The 14,615-nt window shown below is 38.2% G+C and overlaps 1 pseudogene; it reads left to right on the top strand.

Annotated features, from left to right (window-relative positions):
- Window positions 1–247: 247 nt before the first annotated feature.
- Window positions 248–834, top strand: LOC100579989 (annotated as a pseudogene).
- Window positions 835–14,615: the final 13,781 nt, after the last annotated feature.

Genomic DNA, 14,615 nt, shown 5'->3' with positions numbered 1-14,615 from the left:
AACAATAGCACAGAAGCATATTCTAGAACTATGCTGCCCAACGTGTAACCATTAGCCACATCTTGCGATTAAGCTCTCAAATTTTAGCTAGTTTGACTTGAAGTGTAAAAGTACACATCAGATTGCAGACTTAGTATAGGAAAAAAAAAAAGTAAAATATCTAAATAATTTTCATATTGATTACATGTTGAAATGAGTTTTTTGATATTTTAAGCTAAATAAAATATATTGGAACAATACAGTCAGGATGGATAAAGTTGACCCAAAGAAACCGAAGGGCAAGATGTCTGCCTATGCCTTCTTTGCGCAGATAGGCAGAGAAGAACATAAAAAGAAAAATCTAGAGTTCCCTATTAATTTTACAGAATTTTCCAAGAATTGCTCTGAGAGGTGGAAGACGATGTCTGGGAAAGAGAAGTCTAAATTTGACGAAATGGCAAAGGCAGATAAAGTACACTATGATTGGGAGATGAAGAATTATGAACCAGCTAAGGGAGGCAAGAAGAACCCTAATGCTCCCAAAAGGGCACCATCTGGACTCTTCCTGTTCTGTTCAGAATTCTGCTACAAGATCAAATCCACAAACCCTGACATCTCTATTGGAGACGTGTCAAAAAGCTGGGTGAGATGTGGAATAACTTAAATGACAGTGAAAAGTAGCCTTACATCACTAAGGTGGCACAGCTGAAGAAGTATGAGAAGGTTATTGCTGACTGTAAGTCTAAAGGAAAGTTTGATGGCCCAAAGCATTCCACTAAAGTTGCCTGGAAAAAGGCGGAAGAGGACAACAAAGAAAATGAGGAGGAAGAAAAGAAGGAGGAGGAAGAGGAGTAAAAAATTTAAAAAACTGTTTGTCTCCTTGTGAATACCTTAGAGTAGCAGTCCCCAACCTTTTTGGAACCAGGGACCAGTTTTGTGGAAGACAGTTTTTCCACGGATGGGTCGGGAGATGGTCTTTGGGATGATTCACGCACATTAAATTTATTGTGCACTTTATTTCTATTATTATTACATTGTAATATATAGTGAAATAATTATATGACTCACCATAACGTAGAATCAGTGGGAGCCCAGAGCTTGTTTTCCTTCAACTAGACAGTCTTTCTGGGGGTGATGGGAGGCAATGACAGATCATCAGGCATTAGTTAGATTCTCATAAGAAGCAGCTAAACTAGATCCCTTGTATGCACAGTTCACAACAGGGTTTGCTCTCCTATGAGAGCTGCTGCTGATCTGGCAGGAGGCGGAGCTCAGATGGTAATGTGAGCCATCGGAAGTGGTTGTAAATACAGATGAAGCTTTGCTCACTCGCCACTCACCTCCTGCTGTGTGGCCTGGTTCCTAACAGGCCACTGACTGGTATCTATCTATGGCCTAGGGGTTGGGGACCTCTGCCTTAAAGTAGGGGAGAGCTGTAATTGACACATCTCTTATTTGAGAAGTGTCTGTTGCCCTCATTAGTTTTAATTACAAAGTTTGATTACGATCATATTGTTGTTTCTCAAACTAGAAACTCTTTACATGAAGTGGCCAAGTGGGTCTAGAGCACCCTGAAACTATATCAAAGTTATACATATTTCCAAATATTTTTAAAATGAAAAGGCAACTTCATGCTCTCCTCACTCTGTGTGCTTTGCTGTTAGTGTGATAAGGCATTTAAAGGTGCTTCTGGCATTTTTTTTTTTTTAATTTGTAAGGTAGTGTTAACTACATAGTTATTGGCTAGAAATCCTGAGTTATCAACTGCATATATCCATAGTTTGTAAAACGAACAAAACAACCAAGACAAACTCTTGATGCTCTTTGCTTGATGTTGAGGCCGTGGTGGAAGATGCCTCTGGGAGTGGCCATAGCTCAGGCTGTGCACTATGAGGCTGGGCCTGTTGACTCTGCACTGGGCATCCATTTAGCCTCAGGTTGTCTTGTTTCTATATCTAATGACATAGCATTCTGCTACCATTCCTAGCTGTGAACAAAAGGTGGTCAGCTGGCTTGAGAAGTGTTTACTTTTTGTTTTTGCTTTTTTTTCAGTTCAGTGTGGTAGTTGTTAAACCATTTGTTTTTAAACAAACTGTAGAACTTTTCATTTTCAACAAAGCGAAGAGCCACTGCATCAATGAAAGTTCAAGAACCTTCTGTACTTAAACATGACCTCCAACATTCTGTTTTTTTTTGTATGTTTAGAATGTTGAAATATTTTTGAAATTAAATAAACAGCATTACATTTTAATAATACATTACTAAAATTATTTTCAACATTTCTCTTACCTTTTTTTAAATGTGGATATTAGAAAATTTTAAATTACACATGTGGCTTATATTTAAGAAAGTGGCATTAGGTTTCTACTGGACAGCACTGCTACAGAGCAAACAGAATTGGGACTGCTGTTGTTAGGCCCTCAGCTCTTATTTGGGATTTTTGTGGAGGGAGGATTCCTTGTTTTACGAATGGAGAGAACACAGCCCCATCCTTTTGAGTTCTTGATATTTCAACTGGGGTTTGAGTTTCTTTGTGAAAGCAGGAAATACCAGTTACATTCCATAATAAATGATGGAGATGTGGACTAACCCAAAAATGAACACAGAGTGAGCCTTTTGTTGGCTTGTGCAATGGTTAGAAACTGCATTGAGTCTTTTGATCAAACCAGTTCTGTTTTCTTGCCAATATGAAAAGGAGAAAATTATTTAAACAGATTTCAAAAAAGGAATGTGGATATTGACCATCAAAATGAGCCTAGGAATGCACCATATCATTGAGAGCTAGTCTGAACTTTTATCTAGGGATATGTCCTCTTTTATTTAGGTCTAAACTTCTATGCAGAATACTTTTTTTCTGAAATTGAAGATTAATCTTCTGAAACCTATGAATTCTAACATAGCATTAAATTATATATTTCTTCAAGAATGTCTTCATTCATCATTTACATATATTTTGAGAGTCTGAGTAACATAACAGTAGATTCTAAGATGGAGTTTACATTATGCAGTCCCATACTTCAAGGGCCTTAGCATTTTCATTTGTTTATTCAACAGATATTTATTGAGCACTTACTATGTGCCAGGCAGTCTGCCAGGCATTAGGGGTGCAATAGGAATCAAAAATAGAATAAGATCACTGATCTCCTACAAATTACAGCCTACTGTGGGAGGTAGACATTTATCAAATAATCACATGTGAGAGGTCTCAGAAGCAGGGAGCAGGGAGAATTCAAAGCTCAAGTGGAAGGATGAATTGTAGACAGGAGGAAGTACGCCTCCTCCAAATGTAACAGGAGAAGTGATTCCCCAAATCCAGTTGGCTGCGAAACAGGTCAATGTGTTTGACATAAAGTGTGTGAGAAGAGAGCAAAACTAGCAGGAATGCTTAGTATATTATTTTATAACTCATCATCTAGGCATGGCTAGTTACTCAAGGTAAGGTTTAATTTAAGATAACATCCAGGATTTAGAAATAGACTCATCTGTTAGTAAATTGCAGGTTTGGGGTGGCAGGACACATCAATAATAGTAGAAGGAGATACTTGGCAGAAGAGACAGGCTTGTCATCACCATCTAGGAAATCTATAATCTACAAAGACTGGGCTTCTGTACTGGCAGAAACCCTTCAGCAGATCTAAGCAGCAAGGCAGGATAATATTGCAAAAACTCAAAACATAGGTCAAAATAGAATTCTAGTAATTGAGCATACAGAATGTGAGGACATGTGGAGTTGGAGAAGAGACAGATAATGACACTCAAGATAAAAACTCAGGTATAGGAGTATTCTTATCAGAAATATTCAGAAAAAAACCTTTATTTGGAGAACACTGTGGCCATAACCTGGGGTAGATTAGCAAGTGTAATCAGTGCTGCAATACCATGAGCAGGATTAGCCTGTTAGGGAGCAAGGCTTACTCCCAAGTTCCCCAAGGATGTGGAACTTTAAATAGGTTTTGAAGGAGACTCGTGATTTAGAAAGTTCGAGGTTGGTAAGAATGGTCAATGTCCTGTGTAATAAATGCATTGTCACTTAAATTCTTATAACATTTGTAATATCTCATATATAAATATATTTGTAATATAAAACATACAATATAGGGTTTATATTTTTAATATACAAATCAAGATTGTAAAATACATACTTTATATTTTCTAAATACGTATTTTCTAAACCATATATATACACATACATAGCTTAATAAGTATTCAAATTTGGAGTAAAAATTATGCATAAAGGCATTTTAATAATTTTAAAATTATTCATCATTATTAGGGTAATTTTTGATAACACAGCTATCGCTAGTTTAATGATACATCTTTCTTAGCTATGATTTTACACACAAAATACTTCTTCAGGCCGGGCGCGGTGGCTCACGCTTGTAATCCCAGCACTTTGGGAGGCCGAGGCGGGCGGATCACGAGGTCAGGAGATGGAGACCACAGTGAAACCCCGTCTCTACTAAAAATACAAAAAATTAGCTGGGCGTGGTGGCGGGCGCCTGTAGTCCCAGCTACTCGGAGAGGCTGAGGCAGGAGAATGGCGTGAACCCGGGAGGCGGAGCTTGCAGTGAGCCGAGATCGCGTCACTGCACTCCAGCCTGGGTGACAGAGCGAGACTCCGTCTCCAAAAAAAAAAAGACTTCTTCAGTAAAGTGAAGTTCTTTAGGTAACTGGGGATGCTGTGAGGCACCCAAGAGTGGAGATTCATCCTGTTGCCCCATCCCATTTTCAACTCTCCCACCGCTCTCCACCCACACTGGACCTTTGTCATGATCCTCTTCACAGGAGTATGAAAGCCAGAGGGAGAGAGAAAGAGGATGAGAGGGAGAAGGGTATATTAACCATGTCACCTGCTTCTGTAAGCTTGATGCTTTATCTATCCTACATGCATATGCCAGATACATCAAATTCTGGACAACCTGATAATATGCCTGAGTCATCTTGCCTTAGCCTCCTGCCTCCTTTGTCCCCCCTCTTGTCAAAGGGGTTTCTCCTCCTCAGTGGCACACTATTCAAATACAAATGAACCAATTCAGAGTCTATACCCTCAACCACCTCCCTTATCTCACATTCCAAGCCACTATACACCCTGAAATTCACCCCAGGGCTAGATGCCAGACAACTAGGGACAACCCTCATACCCCAGAACTTGCTGGAATTTTCAAGCTCTCTCATTCTAAGCCTGATTGCCCTGCCTTGCCCATTTTCCCCATAGAAACTAGGTGAAGGCTTGTGGGCACCAGTTTTGCCCTCTCCCTCTGCTTCGGGACCAGCGCTGGTGCTTCCCTGTGCGGCCTCTGTGGCGTGACCTGTACTCATTCTCTTGGGATCTGAGAGTATAATAAACTACCTTTTCAATGGCAGTTATCTCCTGGTCTGTTGGTTTTACTATGCCTTAATAGTAATAAAACCAAAAGGAGATAGGAAGAGGGACAAGGGGCATGGTTAATGACTGATTCTAGTTACTTTAGTTGACGATCTGCATGTTTTTAACTGCTGTTGCACCTGAGCAGGGCAAGACGGTTGTCTCCCCTCAAAGTCACAAAACAACAGATCCAAGAAGTTCAGAAGACACCAACCAGGATGAGCGTAAAAATATTTATACTTTGACATACCACATTCAAGATGCAGGAAAACAAAGACATAAAGCAAAATCCTGAAACAGAAGGGAGTGAAGGACTAAGGAAAATTCTCAGGCATCTCTGTGGGTGGCACCTTTGAGACAGAAAAAACAGGTGAGAAAAACTTCCATGCTGAATTCAGCCCTACATTCTTTCTTATTTCTCTATAACCTTCTCCACAGAATCTGCCAGTACCCAGATCCAGGCTTTATTTGAGAACTGGATTCCTACATCAATGTTTTCCTTAAATCTGATGAATTAATTTTTTTCATTTTCTTCTTCTTATACAGCTTGAGTACTGCTCCGTAACACTTTTTAAAATATTACTAGCTGGACAGTGGTTCACGCCTATAATCCCAACACTTCGGAAGGCTGAGGTGGGAGGACCACTTGAGCTCAGGAGTTCAAGCCCAGCCTGGATAACATAGGGAGACTCCATCTCTCCAAAAAAAAATTAAAATTAAAAATTAGCTATTCATGGTGGTGTGTTCCTGTAGTCCCAGCTACTCATGAGGCTGAGGTGGGAGGATTGTTTGAAGACAGGAGTTCAAGGCTGCAGTGCTATGATTGGGCCACTGCACTCCAGCCTGGGTGACAGTGAGAACCTATCTCAAAAATAATAATAATAATAAAAATAAAAATAATATCACTTCTAGGTTTTGTTTTTTCCTCTGTCACTGATTTTTTACTCCTTTGGGTACTAAAACATTTTTAAATAATAAGGTAATGTGGTTTTCTTGCAGAAGACTAAGGAAGTTGAAACAAAGTCATCTATGATCCTATAGTCCAAAGTTATCCACTGTTAGAAACTGATGTTTTCCAGTGTATTTCTCTGTCTAGACATGACCATATCTCTTCTGTCTCGAAGTGTAACACATGCTATTTTACACCTCTGAAATACTCTTTCCTCCCATTTTATGTGCTTTCAGCAACAGTAGCTGAGCATGGTGGTATGAACTAAAAAGAGTTTTCACCTTGGCACATACATAATACAGGACACCCCTATGGCCTGGCATGTATATATAACAGCAAGAACACCTCAGTGATGGTACACACCCACTGTCCATCAATCTGCAGGCTCAGGCCTTAACATCAACATTGTGTGCCAGGGAACAGCAATGGCAGAAGGAGTCTAATTGGGCAGATGGTTTCCTTTCTGTTTAGTGTTGGAATCAAGACAAGTGTCACCCTTGTTAGGGTTCTTGGATTTTTCTTCTTCTTCTTTTTTTTTTTTTGTTGTTGTTGTTGTTTGTTTTTCTTCTTCTTTTTTTTGCCTAGCAGGGAAAGAGAAGTTTGGTCTTAAAGAAAGATATCATTTTATTTTGTTTTGTTTTGTTTTCTAAAAAGAGGTACAGGGGAGTAAATGATTGATTGGTGGAGGTACGGTGGAGATGACTATATTATAACCATATTTGTGTCCTTAACTTTGAAACAAGTCATGCCGGTTCCTAGTCTGTGCATGCTCTTGTATCTGTACGATGCATTTTTAAAAGCCAAATGACTATCCCATCAAAACCTAAGCAAAGTGAGATGTTGCCTAGTTTTGCCTTTAAAAACAAAACAGATTTTTCACTACTTTCCAATGCAAGCACTAGCTTAATAAACTAGCAAAAATTGGGAGACTTCCTTTCTTTCTTCAAATGCTTCTTAACTTCATTTATTCATCTGGGCTAAATTTTTTGTGACTTTTAGAATTGCAAAAGAAAACACATAACCCTTCATTAAACAGACTCACCAAATAACACTTCAATTAAGAACAAAGCCAGTATTACGGTAAACAAGCCATGATATATAATATGCCTAATTAACTTCAGTAGATGCAATTATAAAAGATCTCTTTCATGACTCTGGTTGATAAATGAAATGAACAGTTTTCTATAAAAAGGCTACAAAAAAATAAATAAAATTTAAAAAATTTTAATAACTGTCATTGTGGAAGGAAAAACCACAAGACATTAGAACTCTTCAACAGAGCCTCTTGTTTTCTAGTGAATTTTCACAACGATATTGCCTTTTTTGTAAGCTGTCATAGTATAACTTATTTCACCCCTGAGGCTATCACAGTAAAAAGGATACTTTTTTTCTCATGAAAAACTACAACACAGCTAAGATTTTCATGGTGTACCTAGTTGTACGCTAAAAAAAAAAAAAAAAAAAAAAAAAAAAATCATGTTCTTAGTTATCTACAATTCTAGGAAGAAAAGCAACTACTGTGATTACTCAGGGAACAGAAAATCCTCTCCGTGTTCCTTCTAAACAACATTGCATAAGATATAAAGAAGAAAACATCTATTTTATTTTGAAATAAGTATCAAAAGAGCTTGCCTGGTGGGATTATAAAAGAGTTCAGTTGGGCTGAGAGTTGCTTAAGCTGGAAGTGCCACACTGCTAGGGAGGGAACAGAAAGAACAGCAGTCTTTTCAGAGGATTACAGGGCAGTGCTGTGAGCCTGAGAGGCTGCATTCAGCTACTGGCTGAAATAAAGGCAGAGCCAGAGCCACACTCTTAAGTGGAGAGAGAGTGAATAAAGAAAATGCCTGGCATTCAAAAGCTGCCTCTCAACTGGGATTCATGATTGTCCTTTTCGGTTTCTAGGCATCAAGAAATCTATAAATGTTTGGAAAATATGTATACTTTTGAGGTGAGCTGAATATGGCTGGGACTTCTGCTTATCTGGTCTTCAATCTCCAATCTCCTCAATTAGAAGAGGAAAAATAAAACAGACAGAATGAAAAAGATTGCCAAGAGGGAAGTTTCCACTTAAAAAAATATATATATGGATTGTAATAGAGGTCAAAACTGAGCTTGAACCTCCAAAGTATTGGGATAAGGCTGTGCACTGTGGCTCATGCCTATAATCCCAGCACTTAGGGAGGCCAAGGCAGGAGGATTGCTGTAGACCAGGAGATCGAGACCAGCCTAGGCAATAAGTGAGACCTCATCTCTACAGAAAATTTAAAAATTATTGAGGTGTGGCTGCACTGGCCTGTAGTCCCAGATACTGAGGAGGCTAAGGCAGGATAATCTTTTGAGCCCAGGAAGTTAAGGCTATAGTGAGCTGTGATTGTACCACTACACTCCAGCCTGGGTGACAGAGTGACATTTTGTCTCCAAAAAAAAAGAAGAAGAAAAAGAAAGAAACAAAGGAAGAAAAGAAACAATGGTAGGTGTGCTCCTGATTTTGTTCAGTGTTGCCCAATAACAATCCCTTGTTTGAAGTCTTGCCCATGTCTACCTCTGCCATAAGTCGTTCCCAGGCATCTCAGCTCAAAGTGATCTAGATTCATAGCACTTATTGCTAGTATCACACATATGGCACCAAATACTTGTGGCCTTGACTTTTCATTGGGATACGTTGGATTTGAATTGACTTTGAAATATTCTAAGGGAGAATTCCAGCAGAAAATTGTGAGCTTAAGTCTGTCACTCAGGAAGGGTGCAGTCTAGAGATATAGAGATACAAAGGTGAAAATCTTCAGAAAATAGGTGGTAACTGAAACCAGAAGAAAGAACAGGCATACCTAAATAAAGGTCTATAAAATGAGGAAAGAAAGTTCAAAAAGAATTCTAAGAACATCATTACTTAAGAAGTACACAGTAGAAAAATTAGTGAAAGATAATTGTAAGACGTCAGAAAGAATGGTTAAGATGGCAGAAAGAATGGTTGCTTCATGCGGGCTTTTAGTTTCCCCCAAAGAGTGAGGTATTGTATTGGTAATTTCTGTATTGTCCAGAACACGCATCATAATTTTATGCATGTAGTATGCCCTCAATATTTATTGAACAAGACGTGAGGAATAAATATATATAAATATTGTTCTTAGTTCTCTTTTGATTGTTCTTTTCTTAGCATCAACAACACCAGTACCACTCCTATTCCAGCGTATTTATCTCACCTTTCAGAAGATACTGAGTAACAGCAGGGGGCCTGTTAATGGAGGACTCGACCTCTAGGGGGAGCTCAAGGAGAGTAGTACTGAATGAGGGTCCAGACACAGTCCTCACTGGGTCATTGTAGTAGCAGATTGAGCTTTTGGTGAATTAGGAAGGGCTAAGAAGGTCCTGCTTCCACATAGCTCAATCTTTAGTTCTTTTGAAATCATACCTCTCTTTAAATGTCACATGACAGTAAGCGGATCTAGGCTTAAGTCCCATGTGGAAAAACTTTCCTAACGTGGACAACCTAAACAAAATGCCAGATGGGATCTATGGCTTAAAGTAATGGCCATAAAACTATATATAGCCACTGAAATGTTTGGCCCAAGGTGTGTGTGTATGTTCAATAATTTGAATAACTTTGGAACAGGCATAAATGTACCACTCTGCCACAGCCTTAACACTTCTTTCATCTAATACCTGCCCCACTTCACAAATTTATTTCTTACCTTGTCGGTCTCTATAGGCATTTGAATTTGCAAATATTGTTTAAATTTATAAAAGTATATTTTTCCAGATTACATTCTCCAAACTTTCATGGTTAAGATGTAAGTGTTCAATGTCTCCTAAATTCCTGCATTCCTTACCAGAAAAACAACAAATTGAATTCCTTTCTCTGAAGACTTGTTTGATTCCACATAGGGGAGCTTGGTAGAACAGGCAGATGATTGTGTGCACAGGCCACAGAAATTGCTGCAGTCTGTCCTAACTCTTTTGCTTCGGGGTTCTTTAACTTCCCTTATTATATCTACCTCAGCAGAGTTGAAATTATGGGAGTATCCCTTTTGAAGAGAATAAATCTGAATACTTCTTTTGGTTGTGAATCACTATTGTCACCAAAAATTCAATAGAAAAGACAAATAAGAGCTGAAAACAAAGTATCCAAGACTACGTGTAGGTCCAACCTTGTTTTTCTTACACTTGAAAAGAAAATAAAGTGTACTGAAGTGAAAGCCCTTCTCCATAGTTCTGTGATCAGATCTAAGGCAGAAGACTTCACATCTCGCACAAATGAGCGTTCCAAAGCAGGAGGGATTAGACAACCACCACGAAGCCGGCACACTGCCACTGTGCTGGATTTCCCGAGGTGGGAAAAAAAGCTCTTCTGCTATCCTAAAAGCACAAATATTTCAAGTCTCACCATGGGTAGCCAAGAAAATAGAGTAGAAAAGAGTCTTCCAAACCGTAAACCACCTATTTGTTTGAGGCATATTTTACAAGCTCAAGGAATCCACTGTTTATCTTATCGATACAATCAGAAAAACAATTCGTGAAATGTCTACCATATGTTGGGCTCTGCACCTGCACAGAGGTATAAGACAAGGACCCTGCCTTCAAAAGCAGATAGTCTAACATTGCTGGCAAATGTGGGTGGATTTCCAGTCTCCAGCCTGATCTACAGCAGTGTTTTGTTTTGAAATCCATTTACTTGAGAGCATTATGAACCAATTCATTGGTCGTAAGCTCTATAGTAAGAATAACATATAATATTAGTTCCCAGGTATGAGACATTCCAGGCATATTTTATAAGGGTGATTTTCAGGGTCCCATGGCAAAGATTTTAAATGGATTTGATCAAAAGTCAAAAGGAGCCTTTTCACATGCTCTTGCTGAGGAACTTGGCATTGCGACTGTACCTAATTGAAAGGCTTTGTTGGCTGAAGTGTGCTGGCTTCACGCCCAATCACAGGACCCCTTGGAACAATTAGTAAGGCCATTAGTTTGCATGCCTAATCCCAAGTGACCTTGTATGAGTCTCCCTCTGTCTTGGGATTTGCAGGTCCCATGGTTCAGACCCATGGGAGAGTGAGATGTTAATCCTGCTTTTTTCTCTCTCTCATCCTTACAGATTGCCACAGGCCACTGACTGTCCCATAAACGGAGATCGAGTCTTTTTTTTTTTTTAACTACTTGACAGTAAAGCCTACATCAGAACATGTTAAAATTACAGGTGTTATTAACTTTGAACATCAATCTCACTATAATTTTTACTTTTGGCCTTGATAATAAGTCCTTCTCCGTTTTTATTTACTTTTTATTTTATTTTAATTTTTTGAGGCAGGATCTCATTATAATGCCCAGGCTGGAGTTCAGTAGCTCAAACACAGCTCACTGCAGCCTTGACCTCCCAGGCTCAACTGATCCTTGTGCCTCAGCCTCTCATGTAGCTAGAACTGCAGGTGCATGCCACCATGCACAGCTAATCTTTTTATTGTTTTGTAGAGACAGAGTCTCACTCTGTTGCCCAGGCTAGTCTCAGACTCTTGGGCTAAGTGATCCTCCTGCCTCAGCCTCCCACAGTGCTGGGATTATCATAGTGTTGGGATTACAGGCATGAGCCATTATGCCCGGTCTCCCTCCCTTTTTAAAAGAAGCTTTATTAAGACATGCCTCAACTATAGTTGGTCTAAATGCTATAAATTAATTTTAATTTTTCATTAATTATTTCTTCTTATTAAAGTCTTATTAAATATTGGATTTGTACTTTTAGTAGCTACAGAGTGACTAACCAAGTGAAGTAACTGTCTTAAATACACCTAGTGTACTACTTAATCCCTCAGAAAGTAACTTTATATTTTTGTCTTTAATAAAGCAAAAGCAGGCTGCGCACAGTGGCTCACGTGTAATCCCAGCACTTTTGGAGTCCAAGGTGGGTGGATTGCTTCAGCCTCAGGAGTCTGAGACCCGCCTGAGGAACATGGCAAAATTCCATCTCTACTAAAAATACATACATTAGCTGAGCATGGTGACACACATCTGTAATCCCAGCTACAAGGGAGACTGAGGCACCGGCATCACTTGAACCCTGGAGGTTGCAGTGAGCTGAGATCATGCCATTGCACTCTAGCTTGGGTGACAGAGGGAGACTCCATTTCAAAAAATACATAAATAAGTAAATAAATAAATAAAAAGCAAATGCAAAACAGAGAAACAAACAAAAAGGCCCAATACAGAAGCCTTTAAAAGCAATTTTAAAAAGTTTTCTATAAGTAAAAGTAAATCCTGGGCCAATATAAATTATCTAAACCTCATTCCTCTATTGTTACGGACTGGCTTTGACAATTCCCTCTGGCCAAATTATTTCTGGTTCTATAGAAAATAGTTTTAGAAAATTAACTTAGAAGAAGCAGAGGAAACAGTTCTCTAAATAAAATAAATGTGTATGATTGTATAAGATAATTAGCAGACACAATGTAGTAAAATTGTAGGTTCAAAATGACGGGAGCTGACTTTAAAACAGGGTTCTCAAGGATCTCCTTGATGAGAAAGTTCTCTCTCCCTGAAGCCTGATGGGGGTTAAAGAAGTTTGACTCACTATTGTCCTTCTGGGAACCGAATGGAGCCATGTGATCGTGACCACTGGCATAGAGATTCACTGCCATAAATTTCAGATATGGATATGAACTGTCATGAATTAGACCTACTTAAAACTTGTGAGGAAGGGGTCCCAATTTAAGATCAACTGGGAAGCATGGGTTTGAGAAGAAAAAAGTGAAAATTATGTCATGATTTTTAGAATTAAAATTACTGGTTTCCATGAACACATGTCTTTCTTAAAAATATATTTAAACATTTATTTAACCTGAAACAAATGCAGAAATGGCAGGTACTTTATTTTCCTGCAACAAATAACCACAGTTTTCCCTGCAATATTCAAAACTCATTATTTGTGCAATAGCTGGTAGACTTACTTCACTTCGAACCCCCTTCACTCCCCAATCTGCTAATAGAACCCGACTTGTTTCCCACTCTTTGCCCCACCTTCCCACACCTGTAAAGGGCTAAGTTTGAATCAAATATGGGTCATGAAGAACTACACATCATTAGAGAGACTTCATATTACTAGCTCCAAAAGCCTAGCTTTGTAGCCAAGTTTCTGTGGTCTACATGCATCAATCTTTGCTATTTGTAATACAGATTAAGTATTGTTCTTATTGTTCTTATTTTAGTGCCAAATTTTAAAAGATGTCTAAGTTTGGTAAAAAAAATCAAATCAAAATCAGTAAAGAAAATCTAGCTTCTTTATTGAAATAGACATCGGAGAAACTAATTAAATGCTTATTGAATGTTAAAAAACAAAAAAGCTAAATAATACCATAAATGTTTTCTCCTTGTGGGTAATATAATCAGGAGTAGTAACATAAGAAAAGACTCTATAGAAGAATAACATTTGCTGATATTTGTTGTATATTATATCACGAGATGCTTGCAGATACGGTGAAAACTAGGACATTGTTCAAATAGCCAATTAATTTAATATGTAAAAGGATTTTCTGCTTTTAGTGTAATATTTTGCGCTTCTTCTTTTTTAAAAATTTCATAAACTACCTTTCCAAGAGTTGGAACATTACATCAGAAAAAAATACATAAATTAAGCTCTGGTGTATTACTTATTAAAAAATAGCCTAATAGTGAAAATTTTCCTTATAAAGATTGCGTGTTGAGTTTTTCATAGAAAGTCTAATATGTCTTTAGTCACAGATGTGTATTCCCTATGGACAAAAAGCAGGCAATATGTTTCTGAGCACCTTTTATCGGTTCTGACACATCATTACTCCTGCTTCTCCATAAGTACCAGAGGATGTGAATGAATGCGCCCTACCTCACTATAATTAGTGTCCTTATCTAATAAAGGTACTAGGTTTCTCTATCTGGGCTCACAGCGTATTTATTGAAGGGAAGGGTGGGGTACTGTCATCAAGTTGGTTTACAGATCACGGCCACCCTGTACTATTTTAGAGATTTCAATTCACTGATATTCAAGGTGACAAAAAAGAACCCCAGCTTCTTCTCTGTAGAAGATTATTTTATATTTATAAAATAATCTTTTTATTTTATATTTTATATTTATTTATTATTATATTTATTATTTTATTATTTTGTAGAAGGAGATTTTATAGGAATACAGTAGTCACTAGCCACATGTGATTACAGAGCCCTAATCTGCATTATGATGTGTATACTACCTATTGTACATATGAGCAATATATGTGACTACTGTATATTGAGAATGTGGCTTAATTATATTGTATATATTGAGTATATTACTATGTGCTGTAAGTTGTAGGATTGCTATAG

This window comes from Nomascus leucogenys, chromosome 3 (assembly GCF_006542625.1).
Source record: "Nomascus leucogenys isolate Asia chromosome 3, Asia_NLE_v1, whole genome shotgun sequence".
In the NCBI taxonomy this organism is placed as follows: Eukaryota; Metazoa; Chordata; class Mammalia; order Primates; family Hylobatidae; genus Nomascus; species Nomascus leucogenys.
This window is presented reverse-complemented; position numbering and strand designations above follow the sequence as displayed.